Source organism: Melospiza georgiana, chromosome 25 (assembly GCF_028018845.1).
Source record: "Melospiza georgiana isolate bMelGeo1 chromosome 25, bMelGeo1.pri, whole genome shotgun sequence".
Classification (NCBI taxonomy): Eukaryota; Metazoa; Chordata; class Aves; order Passeriformes; family Passerellidae; genus Melospiza; species Melospiza georgiana.
This window is the reverse complement of record NC_080454.1, coordinates 4,572,477-4,596,815: the sequence shown is the minus strand read 5'-3', so window position 1 is coordinate 4,596,815 and position 24,339 is coordinate 4,572,477. Positions and strand designations below refer to the sequence as shown.

At 53.0% G+C, this 24,339-nt stretch overlaps 1 pseudogene; it reads right to left on the bottom strand.

Moving 5' to 3' along the window:
- Nucleotides 1-24,339, bottom strand: part of LOC131093457 (zinc finger protein 345-like) — a 77,918-nt pseudogene that overhangs the window by 34,715 nt on the left and 18,864 nt on the right.

Here is a 24,339-nt window from a genome sequence, read left to right as displayed (position 1 = left end):
ACCAACCTTAGATGAAGATGTGCAAGCCATGACAAATTAAGTAGAATGATAGTGAATTTATCACAAGGTGAAAAAGTAGATTTTGGGGGTTTTAGAATGGGGATTCAGGGGGGCAAGATGGAGGGAACTGGGTGTGTCCAGCCTTTCTCCTTCTTCTTCTTGACCCTTCTTTCTGGAGATCTTGCCTCTCCCCACCCTTATCCCTGCCTTTCCTTACCCTGGGAACCCCCCAAAGTGCAATTCCTAGCACTGGGAACCTTGAACCGCAATTCAAGAGCACCAAGATGGCCTGATCCACCGTTCCATGCACAGAACAACCCTGAACCCCCTTTCCCAGCCCCCCCGTCTCTCCAACCTCCAGACCCTCCTTTTCCTTTGTCCTGGGACCCCCTGCACCCCCATTCCTGCCTTTCTCCTTTCCTTAACCCTGGGGACTGTCACAATCCGCTAGTACAAGTGGGGGTTGTGATGGTTCCTTAACTGATCTCAGAGTGCAAAAACAACACAGAGGGGATTTCATAACTGTGTATAGGTTTGATGAGAGGTTCAGCAATTAATTTACATGTTATTGCAACATCATCACCTCGTGTTACCATAAAGGGAGGGAAAACGTTATTTTTGTCATCCAACACTAGTGTTATCATGATTTATCAGGTCTTCATGTCCCTCAGAGTTCTTCTGTGAAAAAGTAAATGTAAACAGAATCTGCCACCAGGAGGCACGAAATTAAAATGATGGAATTATCCAGCGTGTATTTATCCAGTGCTCTTTCCCCACAGCATCGGGGGCTACCCAAGCATATTTATTCAGAGAGGTTTTTAGCACAAGTGTTACTTGCCCTGTAGTAAGGGGGTTCCACCAGAACAGGTTGTCCAGGGTAATGTGCTGGATTATTAGGATCATTTGGTACACAGCATAGGAGTCAGTGTAGATGCAGACAGGAGAGGTATTGTGTACCTCACATTGGAAAGCACTCCAAACAACTATCAGCTCCCCAACCTGAGCGCTGCCTTCTCCCTCAGTAATAATTTGTTCACCAGAGGGAATGTGGAGGGCTCTGCCCTGTATCTCCACACCTTCCTCTCTTGTTTAGCAGAGGCATCAGGGAAACAAGAATTTGCTGATTGTTTGGGGGACAAAGGAGGGACTACTTTAATTACAGGGGCAGGTTTGTCATGGCTTCTGCCCAAGTTCTCAGTTTCGTGGTTCACTAAATTCTTTACAGCACCTCCTGTTATGGAGAAAGTGTTAGAGTCATGTTCAATCTGAGCATACCAGTTTGTAACTGAGGCCTTCTGGGCCACCCTGTCAGGTGGGGGGGTCCCAGTGGTGTCTTTATAACTTTGAAAAGGGCCTCTCAGACAATTAGTTGTTGTCGTGCAATTTTTTCCTCTTCTATGAGAGATAAGCTAACCACAAACAATCATTTTTCCCAGGTGGTGTATCTTTTCTCAGCATCTTTGAAACCACAGGAATTGAAACCAACAGGCCTCATCAGACCCTCAGAACCCCACTGCCAAATGTGTACTGACAGCCCTGAGGAGGCAAATCCACATTCCACCTGAAAGGGATCTGTGGGATGGACAGGGTCCAGTGCTTGGTGAGCTGTTGCTTCAAAATCAGTATTTGCATTGCTTCCTCCTGAGAAGGAGTCCTATCTCATTTCACCCCTTATCTTTGCCTGAGAGCCCTCCTTAATTTCAAATTTATAGCAATTCAGAGAGAGGGGGTTTACATTTTCCATTTCAGGGAAGGCTTCTGCCTTCCTTAACAGACACCTGTCTTTTCAAAGCAAGACAAGAACTTATAATTAAATTTATAATTTGCTGTATAGTCAAGTATGTTAAAAACAGATAGTTCTTGTTTCACCGCAAGAGGATTTTGCTTCTTTGCTACCATAAACAAGACTTTATGTATTCGTTTAAAACTGATAAGCAAGAAAAAAACTCTATCTGTAGTTTGGACTATGGCCAGAAGCCTTGGAAAACAACCAGCTACCCAGAGAGCATGTGCAAGGACGAGGTTCATCCAAAGCACACCACAAGGAACACTGCTTTTACCCCATTGACTTCATCTGGCGACCCCCGCCCAAGACCCCCAGCAGATGGTCCTTAAGCTCAGGGGATAAGGAGCTGATTACCATATGAAGAGGCGGGGAGGAGGGGAACAGGCTATGAATATGTATAGGCGATGTTGTAATCTTTGCAAATATGTATGAGCTTATGGATATATAAACACAGTCTGCTCTGTTTGGATAGGCACGCTTGGTGAAAATATTCCATGAAAATATTCCCCATGTGTCCAGCGCTGTAATATACTTACCTGCTTCACAACTATTTATTAGTTGTGGAGCTCTTGTTCCGAACGTCAATAGGCTGGGGGTGGGGGAAAGGCTTTGGTGTGTGTTGGAAAAGCCTCTGGCCGGAGGCACAGTGACTGCCCACCCTGCACTGTGCAGAGAAGCCCGGCTGAGGCTCACAGGGTGGAGAGACCTGTAATCACTGGGAAGGGGAGTGCAGGGGGTCCCTGGCGTGAAGGACATGAGGTCCAGGAAAGGCAGGATCTGGCGGATCTTTGCACGGTACAAAGCAAAGAGGATTGCCCCTTGAATGAGGTGCAAATAAAATTTCAGGGGCAAGCTCCGGGCGAGCTCATTGTCCCGGCACAAATCTCGGTGCAGGGAAGCTTTCTGTTTGGATTCAGACAAGGAGAGAGGCTGAACATGGTGGTGCGTGGTGCTTAGAGGGAAAGTGCATGGCCCATGTCAGAGAATAGATGAGCATTTGCCTTGGTGAGAATGAACACGCGACAGTTCCAAAAGGCGAAGAGCGAGGCCACAGAGCTCCGGGCTGGCGTGTGCAGCGTCCTGGCTGCCAGAGCAGCCTGGCTGCCGCTTGCTTGCCTGCCAAATTCACGGTGGCAGTCATAAGGGGGAAGTTCAAAGACAAAGCTTGTTTAAAGACAAGCGCTCTCCCGGCTTGGCTCCATTCGTGTCGGGAGCAGTTCAGGGAAGAGCTCCACTGTGGATCCTGGCTCTTGGACACCGACAGAAGGCAATCCTGAATGTAGCAGGGAAGGAAGAGGAATTGTTGTGTCATTGGTATGCAGTTTATAGGCTGAAAAAGAAAAGGCAATTGCAGCACGGTCTCTTTCTTTTCTGTGCAGTCAGCCACTCAACATGTAACTCACACCCGCTGAACTGCATCCACCTCCCTGGAGATATGCACTTTCCCTTAAGCTCTATGTACCATCTATGTACCTCTCATTGTCACAGATTTGAAATCCCTTCAAAATGTACAGCAGCTGCTTGCAAAATAAAAGTCCCAGAACGAAAAGCCAGTGCTGGCTTTCATAGTCCCTTTGCAGTCTGTAAACTACACAAAATGCACTAGCGATTTAGCGCTTTCCTTTTCAACTATATGTATAGCATCAGCACATTCTCTCAGAGTGGCAGAGCCCATTGTTACAGTGAAGCGTTTCCAGCTGCAGTTACTACTGAGAGATGTCCCAGGACAGAAAGCATTTTCTGCACTTCCCTCTTCCCTGGGAAACCTGATATTCAGGCGCAATCACTTTCATACACCTTTAGTGTTCTTGAGTGCAAGCAGCTAGAGGTCGCAGAGAAGGAAGGAAATGTCAGGGCAGACTAAGGAAGCCATTTTTCCTAGCAGCATTTAAATTGTGCACAAAACACTTGGGACCATGTACCTCCTTTTAACATATATGGACGTTTTTCACTCTTGCAGTTTTGTTGCCAACTTTCAGCAGCTGCTCCTGCCAAAGACAAAGCCATTGCTGGGCTGCCCCTTCCCCTAGCCTCACCTAAGCCACATCAAGCTCACTGGTGCACTCTGTATATCCATTCTCTGCTGTGTCTACTGTTGTTATCTCTGGATCTCAGGACCTAAAGATAAGGGCAGTAGTTTTCTGATAGGGCTGGAAGAGGAAGAGGTAGCAGCACAAAGCTGCTCTTGTTGAACTTCCCACTTGACAACTGCTGTAGTGAATTTGGCAGCCACGCTCCTCTGGCAGCCAGTACGCTGCACACACCATCCCAGTGCTCGTTCTTCGCCTCTTGGAGCCTGTCCTGCTTTCATTCCTGCCAAGGTGAATCCTCATCTGCTCTTGCGCAGAACACTGCCAGCAGGAAAGCACTCCTAAGCATTGCTTCTGCCAAAACTGACCTGGCCCATGCCCTTTCCTTATAAGCACTCTGTACCACCACATTCAGCCTCTCTCGTTGTCTGAATTTAAACAGAAAGCCTCTCGGTTTCATCTTGTGCAGAGAATTGTGCCAGGACAATGTGCTCACCTGGAGCTTGTTCCTGAAACTTGTGGAAACCTGTATTTGCACCACATTCAATGGGCAATCCTCTTTCTTTTACAATGTGCAAAGTGCTGTCAGATCTCCGTGCTCTCTGCACAGTCCTTCTTAGCTTGAAGTACTACCGCACACATTACAGCCTCACAAGGACTAAAGCTCCAGCGAGACATCTCGCACAGAAAAATGTGCTGGGACAAAGCCATGTTCTTCCTGTCCCCCTCTCGTTGCTCAGATTATGGTGCTGTGTGAAATGTCTTGGACAGAACAACTAATCCAGCAGGTCCTTCCCTCCTAGCACATTTCACTGAACGAAAGCTCCATGGACAGTTTGGACTTGGTGAAACAAAAAGGATATGAGTGTACCTAAAGCTGAGGAGAAACCGTGCGTAGCACACTGTGGGTGCATGCAGTACACATAGGGAGAAGTGGCAAAGCTGAATGCCACCACTGGGCTTCAGTCCTGTCCAGGTCACATAAGGTGAAGAATGAAGTGGCAGAGCACTGGGCTTGTTTGCACAGTGAACAGAATCGCAAAAGTCCAGCAACAGCTCGTTCTCAATTTGAATCCACCGAGAATGCGCTTGTTGCTTGAAAAGTAACATGAAGCCATTAGACTATCACAAAATGTGGAGATCAGCTCTTTTTTACACTCTCAGTGTTGCAGAGTCTATGATAACCAAGTCCATAGATCACCTAGATGCACATGTCAAAACAGAAGGCATTCTTTACGTACCCCTTCTCCAAGCAGCCCTGAAACTGCGCTGCATCTCTGTGCCTTCTTTCTCAGATAGCGATGCCATCACATTTTCCACTCTTGCAGCTCTGTTGCGGCTGTCAGCCGATACTGTAACAGAAAAAAGCTCAGTAAGTCAAAACAAGTTCAGGGCTGCACCTTCTGCTTGCCACACCTAAGTCACATCAAACTCACCCGTGCACTGGGTCCTTTCCTTCTCCTCTGCAACTACCAGTGTGCTGTCTGGATCTCGGAGCCTAGATGAAAGCACAGTTGTTTCCACAGGGGGCTGAAAGAAAAATTGATAGTAGCTAGAAGAGCTGTCCTTAAGATTCTTGCTTAAGACTGTAATGTGAATTCAGGCAAGAAAGTAGCAGCCATCAGCTTTTTGCAAGTCTTTACGCTACACGGGGGGAGCTGGACTCACAACTGGGACACATGATGGGGTGTCCCTGCTTCCAGTGCCCCCTCCTGGTGCTCCCAGTGCCTCACCTCAGTGCTCCCTGTAGGACTCCCTGGCTCCCCTTCCTGCCCCCAGTTCCAGCCAGTGCTCCCAGCTGACTCAGTTCACTCCTGGTGGACTCAGGGTTGCTCTCTGCAGCACCGTCCCTGTCTCACCCAAGTGCCTCCCGAAAGTTCAACATGGCAAAAGTTCGGAGTGCTGAAGACAGCAGGTATTTCCAGCCTGTGTGTTCCATACTTTGTCTAAAGGCTGTTGGTATCTGGATGTTTAGATGTTTTTTTAGACACTGAGTTACATTTATCATCTGAAGATGTAAAAATCTCCATCTCCACAGCACACCCATAGGCCACATTCATCCCACTCAGAGAATCCCGGACCAATTCCTGCCCTCTGCCTGAAGCCCCCAGTCCCAGCCCAGTTTAGGCTGCTCTAATTCAGCTCTGCCAGTCCCACCCTGATAGACTGAAGTGCCTGCAGTCCATTTCATGAGGCAAAAAACTAACAGGAAGTTCTCTATTGCAGCGACTTGTGAGGGTTCCTCAGGGTGAGAGAGATGGACGAGAATCTTGGTCTCATGATCAGAAGGCTGGATTTATTGATATATGATATATAATACATTATTACCATACTAATAGGAATAGAGAGAGAAGTTGCAGAAGCTGCTAATCTAAGAATAGAATAGGAATCTAATAACAAAGTTCTGTGTCCAGCAGAAAGCAAGGACAAACTCTCCTGTGAGTGGTCAGCAAATCCAAACACTCACAGAAGACCAATCACCGCTGCACCTGTTGCATTCCACACCAGCCGATAACAATTGTTTACATTCTTCTTCTGGGGCCTCAGTTTCCCAGAACGGACAAATCCTAAAAGAAAGGATTTTTATGCAAAGATGTCTGTGACAGTTCTCAGCTTTAATTTTCAGCTGGCTTAGGCCTGAAGCAGGTCACCAGAGTCAGCTAAATCCCCAGAAATGTCCCGAGGAAGGACAAATTGCCCAGCCAAACCTGTGCCAGTGGTGCTGAAGTGGTGACTTCCACTGTCCCAAGAGCAGCCTTGGGACTGCAGCCTGAGATCCCTGAGGAGCCGCATTTCCTCAGGAGCAGGAGCAGCAGCCTGATGGATGTTTAAAACATTAGCAATTCACATGCACAGTTCTTTCCTGTGCCTCCATGATAGCCTCCAAAAAGGAGCAAACCCACTGATTTCAGGACATGAAAGGTCAATGCAGGAGGAACTCAACACGAGCTTCCAGATGTGTCCCCAGCAATTCCCTCACTGTTGTCAGCAGAGCTTTAGGACAGCACCCAGTGCCCCTGTGCTCATGGCAGTGAGACTGTGTATGGTGGGTCCCAGCTCCCATTCTGGCGGCCCAGTGCTGTGGTGGCTTGTGGGGGGTCACAGTGGCCACAGACTCGGCTGCTTGCCCACAGGTCTGTGTTGTTGTCCCAGGATTCACAACAAAACCTCATTTCCCCACCCTGTCAGAGAGAGCAAAGTCCCAGCGCCTGCTGCAAGGTTCAAGTCTCCCTGCCCAGGATTTGTACCAGGGACAAGGGGACACTCAGCCTCCCCCAGGCAGCACCTCCTGCTCTTCAACATCACAGCCCATGCCATTCTGGGGCTGGAGCAGCAGTGAGTTCAGGCTGAAGAGAAAATTCTTATTGGAATCCTTGGACTTCACGCTGGTGTTCCTAGTAACGCCCAGCAGGTCATGGTTTGGTTACCAGATGAAGAATCATTAGCACCTGGTGGGTTTGATACCTTAGGATTTTAGCTTTTATATTTTTCATGTGTTTGTGAACCTGCAATTCTTTAGTGTACAACTCTGAATTCCACACAGAGTGTTAGTTGCTGCTTACCCATTTTGGTCAGACACAATAATTCCTCTCTGAGCCTGGGAATCAAGGATGCTTCACTGTCTCAGGCCCCAAGAGATGTAAACAAGTGAGCTGGGGGGGCAGCAAACTTGGGGTAAATGACTTCATTACCTGAAGCTGTAATTGGAAGATTAACCCCCAATATGCAAATGGACCAAACTTATAAAAGTGTGAAAACCCGTGACCCGCTGTCCATTTTTGGCTGTAGCCCCTCGGGGAGCTTCATCTGCCTGAAATGTACTAGAAGGCCCTTCAATAAATCCAACTGCTCTTTATTCCCTTAATTTTGTCTGGCCTCTGTTTTTAGGTAGCCCTGGAAAAGGCATCAGGGTAATACAATGCCAGTTTTTAAAAACTCATTTGTCTATGGAATCGCATGATACTTATTCTGTAGGAAAAAGAACTGGAAAGCAACTAGCCCAGTTCTGGACACTTTTACCAGTTCAGGTATAACTTTAGGGTTGTCAACCACCAGAGACCACCAAAGAGACCCCTGGGACAGAAGAATGTGTGCACAAAGGGAAGAAAAAAGATCTTAATGATTTGGGGGAAAATTAGTATCATATGTATGTTTACTCCAGGAAAATCAATGAATATGTATATAAAACAGAGTATAGAAACAGAAGCAGTTTCTGTAATCAGTGTGGACTTGGTGGAGTTACACCCCACACGTCCAGCCAAATAATGAACACCTGCTTTCTGCAGAAAAGCACATGAGATAGTTCCTCAAACATAAAACCAAAATGCACAAGAAAGAAAATGCTCACAAAATGTCACTAAACTGTTTTCAAGCCACCAGAATCCATTAAATGGAATCACACAATTTAATTTAAACAGCAGAATGTGACAGGCTCCTTATCTTTGTCCATTGTCCTGGCTTGAAAAGACAGGTGTCTGCTAAGGAAGGCAGGAGCCTCCCTTGAAATTGAGAACTTAAACCCCCTCCCTCTGAATTATTATAATTTTGAAGTTAAGAGACTCTCAGGCAAAGATATGGAAAAGTAATAACAGGAATAAAGGAAAATTAAAAATACAAATGCAATAGTACAGACAAACAAACAACAAAAACCCCACTGACAGAGTCAGAATATGACCTGACACCCTGTGGGTCAGGGTGGTGGTACCACTCTATTAAATGGTGGCTGCAGTGCTCCTGGAGTGACAGGTGTGGTTCTGTTGAAGCAGAGATCCTGTAGAAGGGTGGAGCTTTTCTCTGAAGGTCCAGTGGTGGCGTAGATGGGCCTGGACTTCCCCTGGGAATCCAGTGGAAAAGAAAGTGGCTCCTTTGGGAATCCAATGGAAAAGGCTGTCTCTGGTGTTCCAAATCTCAGATTATATCCAGGTAGGAATGCTTGGCTCCTCCCTATGGGCAGAGCGTCTCACAATGGGATGATGAAATTTCATCAGTCATGCAGTGACACTCAGTGGCCCATTAACAGAAGGTGTCTCCTGGAGGGAGGTTTGGTTGTGGAAGAGATAAAGAAAACTGCCCAATTGACAGAAGATAACTGCCCCTCCTCTAACAGATGGGAATAGAATACATACCCCCAGCTACATCTTTCAACCCAAGACATCCACTGAAGACAATTCCTTTTGAAAGAACACATTCCTCAACTTCCCTTGAAGCTGGGAATTTGTGCTAAATACAGACAGGTTAGGGAGCCCTGACAAGCAGGCTCTGATTTTAGAAAATGTATTGATGTGTGGACAGGAGCTACATCACTCACTTTAAAGTGAAATGAGAGTTGAAGGAGCATGGTGGGTCCCAGGGAACTCTGATCCCTGCAGAACCTCATCTGACATGGATGGGCCAGCCCAGCTGCACTGGTGTCCTGGTTTAGGACAAATTAGGGGAAATCTCCAAAAGGGAGCCCCCCAAAACAAAACAAACCTCCAACCACCCCTCCCCCAACACCGGGTTCGGGAAGGAATTTCTCGGAGGAGCAAAGTGGAAAACAAAACCTATTTATTTACAAGTAACAAAAGAACACTCCCCAACACAAGAAAAGGAAAGAAACAGACTTTGTGTATGGTGAGGGCGTCAAGCTTCTCTTGCAAGCTCCAGGTGTCCTGGACGTCTCAGGTCAGGTCCGGAACCGGTCCAGTATCTTCAGGGGAGGGTAAGAAAGAGGGAACAAAAGAAAAGGAAAAAAAACAGCGCAAAAAGCAGAAAGCAAGCAAGCAAAGCGGCTAGCCAAGCCAAGCAGCAAAAAGCCAAGAGCCAAAAAGGCCTGGTCAAACACTCCCCCCCTCTCTTCCCCGCCCCGCCACAGCAAGACGGCCGGCGGGGGGGGAAGAGAGAAAAGGCACAGCTGCCAGACACAACACACGATATTGGGATAAAGGCTGTCAACCCACGACACTCCACCCCTTATCCCATATCGTGAATATACAATAAAAACTTTCATTTCACTTACTCACACCTTTGACACTTACGCATTCCTCTCATCTTACTTGCTCAGACCTTTGACACTTACAGTTTCCTTCTGTCTCACATTCAACAAACAATGACATTCATATATGAGTCTCATCCCACAATCAGGTCTCCCTGAGGTACACACCGTGTTGTTCCATCTTTCTGCATTATCCACCATGTATAACCTGGTCCTTGAGCAAAGACAATCCCACGGATGGGTTTGTCTGTACTCGAGGCAGGGTTGATCCATACTGTCTTTCCCAACAAACCTCTGACATGGGCCACTGGGGCTTTATCCCCATCTACTATATTAAGGAGCTCAGACTGAGCAGGACCTGCTCGGTTGGTGGAACCTCGAGTGTTAACTAACCAGGTAGCCTTTGCCAAATGCTGCTCCCAGTTTTTAAAAGACCCCCCACCAAATGCTTTTAAGGTGGTTTTTAACAATCCATTATACCTTTCCACCTTCCCTGCAGCTGGTGCATGATAGGGGATATGGTATATCCACTCGATGCCATGTTCCCTAGCCCAAGTATTAATAAGATTGTTTTTAAAATGAGTCCCATTATCCGACTCAATTCTCTCGGGAGTACCGTGCCTCCAAAGGACCTGCTTTTCAAGGCCCAAGATAGTGTTACGGGCTGTGGCATGAGACACAGGGTAGGTTTCCAACCATCCCGTGGTGGCTTCTACCATGGTTAGTACATAGCGCTTGCCCTGGCGGGTCTGAGGCAGTGTGATGTAATCAATCTGCCAGGCCTCCCCGTATTTGTACTTAGACCACCGCCCCCCATACCAGAGGGGCTTCACCCGCTTGGCCTGCTTAATGGCAGCACACGTCTCACAGTCACGAATAACCTGAGAGATACTGTCCATGGTTAGATCCACCCCTCGGTCTCGTGCCCACTTATAGGTGGCATCTCTACCCTGGTGGCCTGAGGCATCATGGGCCCATCGTGCTAAGAATAACTCTCCCTTATGCTCCCAGTCGAGATCTATCTTCAACTCCCCTATCTTTGCAGCCTGATGTACTTGCTGGTTGTTTTGCTGCTCTTCATTAGCTCTACTTCTGGGGACATGGGCATCTACATGGCGAACCTTCACAGGTAACTTCTCTAACCGAGTAGCGATATCTCTCCACTCTTCCGCAGCCCAAATTGGTTTTCCTCTTCGCTGCCAGTTCGCCTCTTTCCATCTCTTCAGCCATCCCCATAGAGCGTTGGCTACCATCCAAGAATTGGTATACAAATAGAGCCTTGGCCACTTCTCTCTCTCTGCAATACCTAGGGCCAGTTGAATAGCTTTGATTTCAGCAAATTGACTGGATTCGCCTTCTCCTTCAGTAGCCTCTGCAACCCGTCGAGTGGGACTCCATACAGCTGCTTTCCACCTCCGTTTCATCCCTATGACGCGACAAGAACCATCGGTGAATAGAGCGTAACGCGTTTCTTCTGCTGGTAACTGATTGTATGGCGGAGCTTCCTCAACCCGGGTCACTGGCTCTTGTTCCTCATCCGCGACACTAAAGCTTTCACCTTCGGGCCAATTTGTAATTATTTTCAGGATCCCAGGGCGATTTAACTTCCCAATTCGAGCGCGCTGCGTAATGAGGGCAATCCACTTACTCCAAGTAGCATTGGTGGCATGGTGGGTAGAGGGAACCTTTCCTCTGAACATCCATCCCAGCACCGGTAGTCGGGGTGCCAGAAGGAGTTGTGCCTCTGTACCAATCACCTCCGAGGCGGCTTGGACTCCTTCATAGGCGGCCAAGATTTCCTTTTCTGTTGGAGTATAGTTATCTTCAGACCCCCTGTAGCTCCGACTCCAAAATCCCAATGGTCGGCCTCGGGTCTCGCCAGGCACCTTCTGCCAAAGGCTCCAGGACAGACCATGGCTCCCGGCTGCAGAGTAGAGCACGTTCTTCACATCTGGTCCCGTCCTGACTGGACCAAGGGCTACAGCATGAGCGATCTCCTGCTTGATTTGGATGAAAGCTTGCTGCTGCTCAGGGCCCCAATGGAAGTTGTTCTTCTTGCGGGTAACCAGATAAAGGGGTCTCACAATCTGACTATACTCAGGGATGTGCATCCTCCAGAAACCTATAGCACCTAAGAAAGCTTGTGTTTCCTTCTTATCAGTTGGTGGGGACATAGCAGTGATTTTGTTAATAACATCTGCAGGAATCTGACGCCGTCCATCTTGCCACTTCACTCCCAAAAACTGAATTTCTCGGGCAGGTCCCTTGACTTTGCTCTTCTTAATGGCAAATCCGGCTTCCAAGAGAATATGAATTATCTTCTCTCCTTTCTCGAACACTTCTATTGCCGTGTTCCCCCAAACAAACTGAGTAAACAACCATAACAGCAACCCATACATTCCTGAAATAAAGTCCAGCATTTTTATCCGACACATCATCACACATAAGACCAGCACAATGACTATTCTGGTTAGTGCCCCCCGCTTACAAAAGCTACTTATTAGGGACAACATCAGAGCTATTTTTGGGTAAGGAAATAACCCCAGGGACCACAAAAGTATTAAAACTTCAAAAACCCCTAGGGACCAGAAATACCGGCAAGCTTCCACTCCAAATGACATTATGAATCACCAATATGCCCACCAAAATAGCCAAAACCAAAATATTATTGTTATAGGTTTTTTTTCCACTGTTTTTTTTTTTTGGCCTCCGTTTCCCGGCCAATGCACCAAAAAGTATATTGTCCTGGTTTAGGACAAATTAGGGGAAATCTCCAAAAGGGAGCCCCCCAAAACAAAACAAACCTCCAACCACCCCTCCCCCAACACCGGGTTCGGGAAGGAATTTCTCGGAGGAGCAAAGTGGAAAACAAAACCTATTTATTTACAAGTAACAAAAGAACACTCCCCAACACAAGAAAAGGAAAGAAACAGACTTTGTGTATGGTGAGGGCGTCAAGCTTCTCTTGCAGGCTCCAGGTGTCCTGGACGTCTCAGGTCAGGTCCGGAACCGGTCCAGTATCTTCAGGGGAGGGTAAGAAAGAGGGAACAAAAGAAAAGGAAAAAAAACAGCGCAAAAAGCAGAAAGCAAGCAAGCAAAGCGGCTAGCCAAGCCAAGCAGCAAAAAGCCAAGAGCCAAAAAGGCCTGGTCAAACACTCCCCCCCTCTCTTCCCCGCCCCGCCGCAGCAAGACGGCCGGCGGGGGGGGAAGAGAGAAAAGGCACAGCTGCCAGACACAACACACGATATTGGGATAAAGGCTGTCAACCCACGACAACTGGGATCACAGATCACTGCACTTCCAACTGCCAGGTCAAACATCACCTCATCACCTTCCTATTAAATGTTTATCACTGCTTGCTGTTAATGACAGGGGACTTGGGCAGGGAATAGCAGCAAATTGACATTTATTGATTTTCTGGATTATAAAAAGGAAATGTAATCAATTGTCACATGAACATTTATTGCTAATTCTACACAATTAGGTAATTTCATTAAATGTACCACTTACCATGCCCACAAAGACATTTCCTTCAGAGGAAAAGGAGAGTGCTTCAAACCACCCCACAGATGAGCCCTCATTTAAGCAAGGCTTTTCCTTTCTGTAAACCATGACAAATTCATAATTGACTTTTTTTTTTTTTTTTTTTTAAGTCATGGCAGTTCACTTGTGCACTGTGAGTCCCACTTTAAAAAGCTTTTAAAGAGATTGTTATGTCTGCAATGACTCTGTGCCTGTAATCAGAAAGTATATTGAATTGTTCTTTTAACCATTACTGCCCTCAAAGTGGGTTTGCCTGAGAAGAATAGAAGCTCATACATGCAGATGTGAGCAGGCTGCTTCCCTGAAGAAATCAGAGCAAACACAGAGTTCAGATCTGGGATTTGAGGAGTCCCAGCTGACTGGAAGCTGGAGAATGTTGTCCTGATTTCCAAGGGCAAGGAGAAATCCAGACACTACAGGCCTGTCAGTCTCACTCTGATACTTGATAGAATCATGGAAAAGTTTGTTCTGGGAAGTATTGAAAAACACCTGGAGGACAATTCAGGCATCAGTCAGAGTCAGCACAGCTTCATGAGGGGAAAGCCCTGCTTGTGAAATCTGGTTTCCTTCTCTGACAGGGGAACTGGCTTGGTTGGTCCAGGAAAGGCAGTAGATGGAATCTTTCTGGGTTTCAGCAAAGCCTTTGATGCTGTGTCTCCCAGAATGCTTCTAACAAAGTGCCCATCACACAGCTGGATGAACGATTGTGGAATGGGTGAGCAACTGGCCCACAGGTCAGGCCCTGAGGCTGGCAGTGACTGGGGTGACACCACACTGGCAGCGGTGACCAGAGGGTTCTGCAGGCTCCATTGGCAGCCCTGGCTCTCCAATGCCTTTATTAAAGATGTGAACACAGGACTTGAAGGGATAATCAGTAAATTTACTGATGACACCAAACTGGGAGGAGCTGTTGCCTGCCTGGAGGGCAGAGAGACCTCCCAAGCAGAGATGGGCAATCACCAACGGTGTGGGGTTTAACCAGGGAGGGGTCAGGTTGTGCCCCTGGCATGGACACCCTGGTTGGGGTATGGACAGGGGAAGGAGGGGCTGCAGGGAGGGACCGGGGGGTCCTGGCCAAGGGCAAGCTGAGCATGAGTCACCAGTGCCCTGGCAGCCCAAAGCGCCACTCTGTCCTGGGGGCAGCAGCCTCTGGGCTGGGGAGGGGACTGTCATACTCTGCTCTGCCCTGGGTGGCCTCACCTTGAACGACAACACAATATAAAAAAGACATAATAAAGCCATTGCAGCGTGTCCAGAGGAGGTCACAAGGATGGGGAAGGGTCTCGAGGGGCTCTGAGAGGAACTGCTGAGATCACTTGTTTTGTTCATCTGGAGAAGAGGAGACTCAGGTGAGACCTCACTGAGGGGCAGTGCAGGGGCCAGCACCAAGCTCTTCACCCTCATGAGCAGGGACAGGACTCAAGGAAATGGCTGGAGCTGAGTCAGGGGAGGACAGGTTGGACATCAGCAGAAAGTTTTTCACCTAGAGGGGGGATGAGCACTGGAACAGGGTCCCCAGGGAAGTGGTACCAGCCCCAAGTCTGTCTGGGGACAGGAAGCATTTGGACAATGCTCTCAGGCCCACAGTGGAATTGTTGTGGTGTTCTGTGCAGGGCAGGAGTTGGACTCAATGATGCTGATGAGTCCCTTTCAACTCAGCATGGTCTGTGTTGCTCTGAAATTACTTCAGCGTCCAGCATTCAGCTTTCACTCTAGAATAAAGCTGTTCCAGCCTGGTGAACACAGACATTCCACCCCTCCTAAGTACAGCACCTACAATATTCCTTAATTTCTTTGGATTAAAGAAAGAAAGAAACTGCATTTAAATGTCACTGTAACAATTCCATGCCCTTCTGTAAAGAGGGCTATTTACAGAGCAGCTCGACAGGGGCCATGGCTTGCCCTGGCCATGGGAGGGCACAGAACAGGCTGTGGGTGCCCTCCGTGCCCCCGTCACTCATGGGGGATGTGACAGTGACGGGGCACAGGTGAGCTGGTCAGGAGTGCCAGGATGGGGCACAGGTGGCTATGAAAGCGCCACGATGGGTGCTGAGACACCAGGGCACGCATGGCCATGGAGATGCCACCATGGGTATGGTGACACCAAGGGATGTGTGGCCTTGGTGCCACCGCAGGTCCCGAGATGCTCATGGAGATGCCACCAGGGGACAGGTGGCCATGGGGTGGCAATGCCAGTGGGTGTGACAGTGACAGGCCATGCGTGGGGCCAGGCTGGAGTGGCTCTGTGCCCTGTGGGTGGCCTCAGTGGCACCGAGCTGCTTTGGCTGGATCCGCAGGGCCTGGCCCGGTGCCACTGTCAGTGCCAGCCCTGGCACGGGCAATGCTGGCACAGGGACACGTGGGGCGGGAAGAAACCCTGGGATAGGGGAGACTGAGCATCCCAGGGGGCTGTGCCAAGCCAACACCTCGCACCCCACACCCCAGAATTCATCACCCCCCACCCATCATCATCATCACCCCAAAAGTCATCACCCCCCCAAACCACGACACCCAAACCATCCCCATCACCCTCCACCCATCATAATCACCCCAAAAGCCATCACGCCCACCCATCGCCTCAGAACTCCCCCCACCCCTCACCACCACTCTCTGTACCCCCTCCCCTGCCCCGTCCTGTGTCCTCAGAGTCGCCCTGGCCCCGCTGTCTTCTCCTCCTGTCCTCGGAATGCAGGCACTGCTGCCGGGGTGGCCTCGTCCCCTCCTGTCCCCCTCGGTCCCCCTGTGCCCTTGGGCGCCTTGGAGGGGGCGAAAACGCCTTTTGGAGCCGGGCCCCGCCCGCGCTGCCCTTGGGACGCCGCTGTCGCCAGCCCTGCTGCCGTCGGTGCCGGGGCTGCAGGAGCGTTTCCAGCCCTGCGGCCGCTCCCGGGACAGGCGGGGACAGGCGCGACACTCGTGGTTCCTCAGTGGGGCGGGGGGCTCGGGGTGTCCGGGAGCGCTTCCACCTCCGTCTGTTGGGGGGAGAGTAGAGTTTGGGGGTTCCACGGGGTCGATGTGGGGGCGCTGGCATGGGGGAGTCACTTTGGGGGGGGCCCAGGGGGTAAATTTGAGGTGGTGGGATGGGGGGAGTAATTTTGTGAGCTGGAATTGTGGGTGGCGGGATGGGGGGAATCATTTTGGGGGTTCATGGGCTGGATTTGGGGCTAGTGGAATGGGGGGAGGCATTCTGGGGGGTCCCTGGGCAGGCGTGGGTGGGGTTGGGGTGGAGAGAGTCACCAGGGCAGTCCAGGGGCTGAACTTGGGCGTCGTGGGATGGGCAACCCCAACCCGGCATCCTCACCTTGAGGAGTCCCCGGTTTTTGGGGTCCCCCTCCCTGGGATACCCCTGCCCATCCAGGAGCCCCAATTTTTGGGTTATTCTGCCCACCCAGGGGGTGCCCACGCCAGCGCCTCGCAGCCCCACCCTGCCGGGACAGGACGATGGGTGCCCGGCCATCCATGGCTCCCGAGGCGTTTCCGTCCCGCCCCGGCCGCGCTCCCCCCGCACCCTGGGACCCCCTCGTCCCCCCTTTGTCACCCGCTCAGCGCGGGGGGCGCGCTGGCACCGCAGGACCCCCTCTGTGACATCCCCGAGGCGGCACCTGTGCTTTTGATCATCCCCACCCGCCAATTCGTCACCAGCGCCCCAAAGCGGGCAGTGGCCCACATCCTACACGGGCGGTGACAGCAATTTTGGGGTCCTCCCTCGTTACCTCCAGCCCCGCATCCCCCCGAGGATGCCGCGCGACCCCCCCGCTGTCCCGGCCGCAGCATCCCCCGAGGGTGCCCTGGGGACTTTGGGGACTGTCCCCACGTCCCCCCGCGCCGTCCCCGCCGCTGCTCCCGCGCTCCGTCCCCGTTCCTGTCGCGGCTTCCCCATGGGCAGGGCAGGAATTGCAGTCACCCCGTCACCTCCTCCTCCCTCGGCAGGTGATGCTGCTGCTCCCGCTGGGGACGACCCGGGGGACACCGCGGGTCACCTCTCGGAGACTGCGGGGTCACGGTGGCTTTAGAGTCCCCCCGAAATGACAGGGGCGGGATGCTGCAGGTGCCAGTTTGGGGACTGGGTGCTCGTTTTGGGGGGGGAGTTTGAGGTCTCCAGGGTGGGTCCCGAAGTCCCCTCCCATCACCCCAGCCTGTGCCTCAGTTTCCCCCTTGCTCTGCAGGGACCACCCAGAGCTGATGTCCTGGAACTGGATTTATTTTGGGGGGTTTGAGGTTGGGGCTACTGGGATGGGCTGGTGGGCCAGCAGGATGGGCCAGGCTGTGGCTGGGCTGGTGGTCATCTCGGCTGGGAGCTGTCCAGGCTGGGGGGCTGCAGACCAGAGTCCAGCTGGGATCCATGGGTCTGGTGTTCATCTGGACCAATGTCCAGACCAACATCTGCTGGACCAGCGTCCATCCAGCCTGGGCTGGTCTCCATCTGAACTGCTGTCCAACCTCTCCTGCCTCCATCCAGCCCAGGCTCCCTGGCCGGGGCCGCTCCTCACTGCAGGGTGGACAAGACACACGGTCAGTCACAAGATGACCCTAAACCCCTTCCCACCAACCCCACCGGGCCACCCACCCCGAGTGCCCGTGCCAGCGGCGTCCCCTGGAAGCCAGGCCAGCTCTGGATCTCCTGGAAGAGGGCGTTGCCAGGGCAGTCGGTGTGGCCGAGCTGGCGGTGGCCGCGCAGGGTGAAGTCTGGCCGGATGTGGCCCAAGCGGACGGCGCAGGGCAGGAGCTCATCCCGCACGAGGGCCAGCGTGTCGGGGTCCGGCAGGGTGGCCGTGAAGTCCCCAACGATGCTGATGCCGAAGCCTTGGGTGTTGTAGCCCTTGGTGTGGGCACCCACCCAGCGCCAGCCCCGGCCCTCGTACAGGTACCCATCCGAGCCCACCACAAAGCTGTGAGGACGTGATGGCAGTGAGGGGACAGTGGCAGGGACTGCAAAGGGACAGGGACGGGGATAGTGGAGAGACAGTGATGGGGACAATGATGCAGGCTGTGGGGGCTTATGGGGACAGAAGGGAAATGGGAACGGGGACTGTGGGTCAACAGGGATGGGGACTGTGAGGGGACAGTGGTGGTGACCATGGAGGGGCAGTTATGGGGACCATGAAGGGACAGTGGTGGGGACTGGGAGGGGACAGTGGTGATGACCATGGAGGGGCAGTTATGGGGACCATGAAGGGACAGGGGTAGGGACTGTGGGGGGACAATGGTGGGGGCTGTGGGGGGACAGTGATGGGGACTGTGAGAGGACAGTGGTGGGGTCTGTGAGGTGACACCAACATGGACTGCCGTGGGACAGTGATGGGGACCACAGGGGATGACAGTGACCATGGGGGTGGACAGGGACCATGGGGAGACAAGGATCGGCCCCATGGAGGGTGGCAGGAACCAGTGGGGGTGACAGTGCCCACAGGGGTACAATGAGAGGATCTGGGGGGGGTGACAGGGATCGTGGGGGTGACAGTGCCCACAGGGGTACAATGACAGGGCCCACAGGAGGGGACAGGGACTGTGGGTGTGACAATGCCCACAGGGGTACAATGACCGCTCCCACAGGGGGTGCCAGGGCCCGTGGCAGGTGCCATCGCCCCAGGGAGGTGACAGTGACCTGTAGCCGATGTCGTCCCAGCCGCGGGTGTCCTGGTGGAAGCGCTGCATGTCCCTCATGGCGCGGGCGCAGGCGCCGAAGGTCTGGCAGGGCCGCGATGGCTCCAGGGTGTGGTGCAGGAACACGGAGCCCAGCGGGGGCTGCAGCAGGGCCGGGGTGCCCCGGTAGGGACGGGCACCCCACAGGCAGCGCGGCACGATGGCCGGGCACTCTGCGGGGACAACGGCGCGGTGTCACCTGAGATCCTGGGGACATGGCAGAGGGGACACGGGGGGGACATGGGGCTCGGTGGGGACGCAGTAGAGTCTGCATTAGGACAAGGGGCTTGATGGGCCCTTGGGGACATGGTGGTGTCCACATGGGGATGTCATTTGGGGTCAAGAGGCCATTTGGGGACAAGGGGCTTGGGATCACAGCAGAGGCTGTGTGGAGACACAGGGGGTGATAATCTTGTCTGGGAGGTGACAACGCCCATTTAGGGGGTGACAGTCCCTGTTTGAGGGGTGACACCCCCGTTTAGGAGGTAACAATCCCTGTCTGGGAGATGACAACTACTGTTTACAGGGTGTCAACTCTGTTTGGGGAGCACAATGCCCATTTGGGTAGTGACAATCCGTATTTGGGAGATCACGATGCCTGTTTGTGCGGTGGCAATCCCTGTTTAGGGGGTGACAACCCCAGTTTGGGAGGCACCAACCCCATTTATGAGATGCCACCCCATCCATACCCACGTAGCGCTCGCTGAACTCCCGCGCCGCCCGCTGAGCCACGGCCGCCACCTCCTGTGTCCCCACGTCTCTCAGGAGCTCCGAGGTGGGCGACAGCGTCCTCAGCAGCTCCAAAACCGCTGCCACCTCCTTCTCCAGACGTCCCTGTCCCGCCAGTGCCCCAAAACTCCGGCGCCGGTAACTGCTGGGGGGTCTCCCCGCTCCCGAGCCGTTCCTGGTGCCGTAGTAGCCCCGAAGCAGCTCGGCCACCGGGAGGGGTCCCCGGGCCAGCCGCGCCCCCAGCACCGCCCCGTCCATGGCCCCGATGGCCACAGCGTCGGGCACGGGGGACGGGGGACCCCTCAAGGTGTAATTCTGGGGGTTCTCCACGTCGTCCCAGCAGCCGCCGGGTCCTAACGCGGTGGCGTTGCGGCCACCCCCCTGCGCCAGCAGGAAGGACGTCCCCAAAGCCTCGGTGATGGTGACAGCCAGGAGGGGGTCGGCGGGCGGGTCGAGGGTGGGGAGGGGTCGCCCGAGGCCGGCGGATCTCAGCCCCGCCTCGATGCCGGCCAGGAGCGGCCCGAGCGCCACCGCGGAGCCGTCGGGCGCCAGCACCGCCCCCAGCGCCGGGGCCGCCGGGCCGGGGCGGAGCAGCGCGGTCAGCAGCTGCCACTGGCCCGCGGTCAGAGCCGGGGGGCGCTCGGGGGGCCCGGGGGGCTCGCCCAGCACCGCCCGGCACCCCGGGGCGCTGCAGAGCCCCAGCGCCCGCCCCAGGGCCGCGGCCGCGCCGGGGGAGCCGCCCCGGGCCGGGGACTCGAGCGCGTCCAGGATGTCGAGCACCGAGTCCATGTGGCGCGGGGGGACAGCCGGGGACACCGCCGGGGACACCGCCGGGGACACCGCTGGGGACACTGACGGGGACACTGCTGGGGACACAGCCGGAGACACGCCTGGAGGCACAGCTGGGGACACAGCCGGGGATACAGCCGGGGACACCGCTGGGGGGACAGAGCGTGGGGGTGAGGGGGGTTAAGGGGGTGGGGAGGGGGTTGGAGGAGGGAGAGGCACCCAAAAGTGCCTCAAGCAAAAGGGGAGGGCACCCAAAACAGGGGGAAAGGACCCCAAAAAGGGGGGAAATGACCCCAAATAAGGGGAAAAGACCCAAACCCGGGGGAAAGGACCCAAAATAGGGCAAAAAGGACCCAAAAGAGGGGGAAAGGACCAAAAAGAGGGGGAAAGAACCCAAAATAAGGGGGAAAGGAACCAAAACAGGGAGAAAGGATGCGGGGAAAGGACCCAAAATCAGGGGGGACGGACCCAAAAGAGAGGAGAACGACCCAAAATCAGAGGAAAAAAGGTGTCGTAGGGTGTTGTGGATGTCGTGGCGTGTCCTTACCTGTGCCAGGGTGGGCACAGATGCTCAGTGCCAGCAGCAGCCACGGGAACATCCTGCAGGACACGGGGACACCCTGCAGGACACGGGGACACCCTGCGGGACACGGCCCCGGGGCCTTGGGGACTTTGACCCCACAGGGACACGTGGGGGAGGGACAGGGACACAGGGAAAGGGACAGGGACACACGAGGGGAGGGGACAGGGACACACGGGGAGGAGGGGGCACAATGGCACCAGGACACACATCAGGGACAATGTCGCCACACCTGTGGGGACCCTGCCACCATGACATGTCAGCGCATGAAGCCACCATGACATGTCAGGGACGCTGTCACCAGGCCATGTGACCCCCCCAGGTGACACTGACCCTTGTCCTGTCCCCAGCCTGTCCCCAGGGGCATTGGGGTCCCCTGAGTGCAGTGGCTCTGGGACACCCTGGTGGCTGTCACCTGCTTCTGGGCCACTTGTCACCAGCTGAACAAGTTCCCTGTCCCGCCCCAGTGGGTGATGACATTCAGCTGGGACACCATCGTGGTGACAGTGGGAGCACAGTGGCAGGAACTGCATCAGGCAGTGCTTTGCCACGGCCGGGATGAAGGTGCTGGTGGCACTGTGGTGGCACTGACACTGTCTCAGTTTGTGACCCCACCCATGTCCATGTCCCTCCATGTGCCCATCCATGTCTGTGTTCCCTCATGTCCTCATCCGTGAAGGGAATGTTCACATCCATGTCCATGTCCCCCATGCCCCCATGCATGGCCATGTCGCCATCCATGGCCACGTCCCCCCATGTCATTGTTCCCCACTCATGCCTTTGTTAAACATTATTTTTACCCCAGTTCCAGGGGTTTCAAAGGGATGAACAAAAATGAAAAAAAATCAAGGCTAAACCAAAAGAATTTATGTGTCTGTGCCAGCTGAGCATCCACATGCTTACATGGGTGGAAGAACCTTTTTAAATGGGATTTCCATCCCACTGTCTCCAAAATTGTGAGTTTTGCCCCAATACATCCCCATTTCGCTGTGGAAGATGCCTGTGGGCCAGAGAGAATTAAAATGATGGATTTATGTTCGAGAAGACCTCCAAGGCCATCCGGTGTTGCTTGATGCCACCATCAGATGCAAAAGGTGAGATTTTCTGGGGACGGAAGTTGACAAATCTGCTCTCCACAATGGATTTCTGATGTGGGTCTGTGGATGTGCCCAGGTGCCCACAGGGAGACAGGAGGATGGGGAGCCCCCCAGCCAGGGGTCTTCCCAATATGGATCACCAGGACCATGGATCACCAGCTCATCCTGAAGTTCTTCCCACCCTCTCCACACTTGCAGGATCTTTCCCCAGTGTGGATTCTCCAGGGGTAGATCAGAGTTGAGCTCTGGCTGATGCTCTTCCCACATTCCGACTGCTTGGGGGGCTTCTCCCTGCCATGAAGCTGCTCATGGACACCCAGCTCTGAGCTCTGGCCTATCTCCAGCTGCATTTCTGGCCCAGGGTGGGTCTTTCCTCCTCACAGATCCCAGGGCTGGGTTTACAGCCCCTCCTCATAAAGGATCTCTGAGGCTTTTCCTCCCTTTTGGATTCCTGCAACAGGGAGCTGCTCAAAATGGCCTCTGCCACGAGGTTCTGCTGCGGGGATCTGTCCGACCTGGTCCCCAAGCTCAGCTCCATCCTCTGTCTGGGGGAGGAAGGACAAGGAGACGATGGGATTTGCCTCCGTGCCAGAGGGAAGGGGAAGGAGATTCCCCATCCATTCCAGGCAGCACCGGGGTTGTCCTGCAGCCGGGGCCGTGCTGGGCTGGGAGATGGAGCAGGAGAGAGGGGGAAAGGGGCACTGACTTCCTCTTCACCTGCCTCAGTGTCCCGGGACATCTTCCTCCTCCTCGTGGTCGTCTCCCCTTCTGTCAGGCCAAGGTTTGGGAATGGGGAATCCTGGTTTGCGGGGAAAACCAAGGGGTGAGCTCATTGAAGGTTTGATGGTCCCGCTACGCAAGTCCAGCTGGACAAGCGACCACCCCGCTCAGCCTCGGGGGCCCGGGCTTGGCTCATCTCCAGCCTCCCCCAACCCTTCTGTCTACCGGGCGTCCCCTGGCTCCGGGATCGCCCCTCTGTGCTCTCCCCACTCCGGGGCTCCCGCGTTCCCCCCGGCTGTCTCCGGGGAATCCCTGACACCGACATCGCCCCTGTCCCCAAAGGTGCTGCGCCATTGCCACCTGGGATCGCTCTACATCCTCCAAAGTGGCATTTGCAGCTCAGCTTTGAGCTCCTGTGTTGTAAATAAGAGGCTTGACTAGGCCAATATTCCAGCAGCAATCAATTTATTAACTAATATGGTAAAGTATGAGCAATACAGCGCTGGGTACAGTGGGGGAAGTTTTCCCTCCAACTGCACACCAATAGTTGAGGCTTACAGATTGTCATGGTTTATAGATATTTATAGGGGTACTCATAAGCTTTCTCAGCAGTTTCTATTCCAAATTTTTACGTCACAATTCTATACACTATTGTGATTTAGTTTTTCTCAGGCTGTATCTCAAAGGAGTATCCCCAGATGGTGGTGGTCCAGTTTCCGAAAGAAGAAAGATGTATCCCATATGGTGAAGTGCAGCTCCCCAGATGTGGGTCCACCTTTTAATTACAGAGACTATAAATCTCATAACAGTGATGTCCAGCTTCCCTTGGTCAAAACTATAAATCCTTCAGTTGATGTTCATCTTCCTTTCTTAAGCTGCTTTTCTCTGTTTTGTTAAGGTGTGAGATAAGCATGTTTCCCTTATATATATTCCAAAGCTATAGTTTCAAGGATACAAGTAATATTCTAAAATTATACTTCAAAAGGTTATTATTGCAGAACTCTTTAAGGCTTAACTACAAGCAAAGAGCAACATCCTTAACACTTTAATTCAAATGCTCCTAAATCAACCAAGGTTAATTGTGAAGAAAAGACAGGTTCAAAGGCCTTCTTCCATGCTTTACTTTCCTCAGTTATTATTAGAATTCGCAACTGTCTCATGGTCGGCTTCCACACATATCACAATCACAAATACACACATTGCCTGTATGTACCTGACATGAAACACAGCTTTGTATTTCACACCTGCAAGATCCAAGCATCCCTGCCCCGCAAGAAAACCCTCCTGGAGACCCTCCGATGGATTCGGGGCGAGCTCCCCGTCTCCGGTGCCCGGCGGGCTCTGGGGGGAGCGACGCTGCCGGAGCCGGGGGAGCCTCAGCGGGCGGGCCGGGAACATCGCGGTTTTCTGCTGCTGCTCCTCTTCCTCCTCTGTTTCCTCTTTCTGCCGCT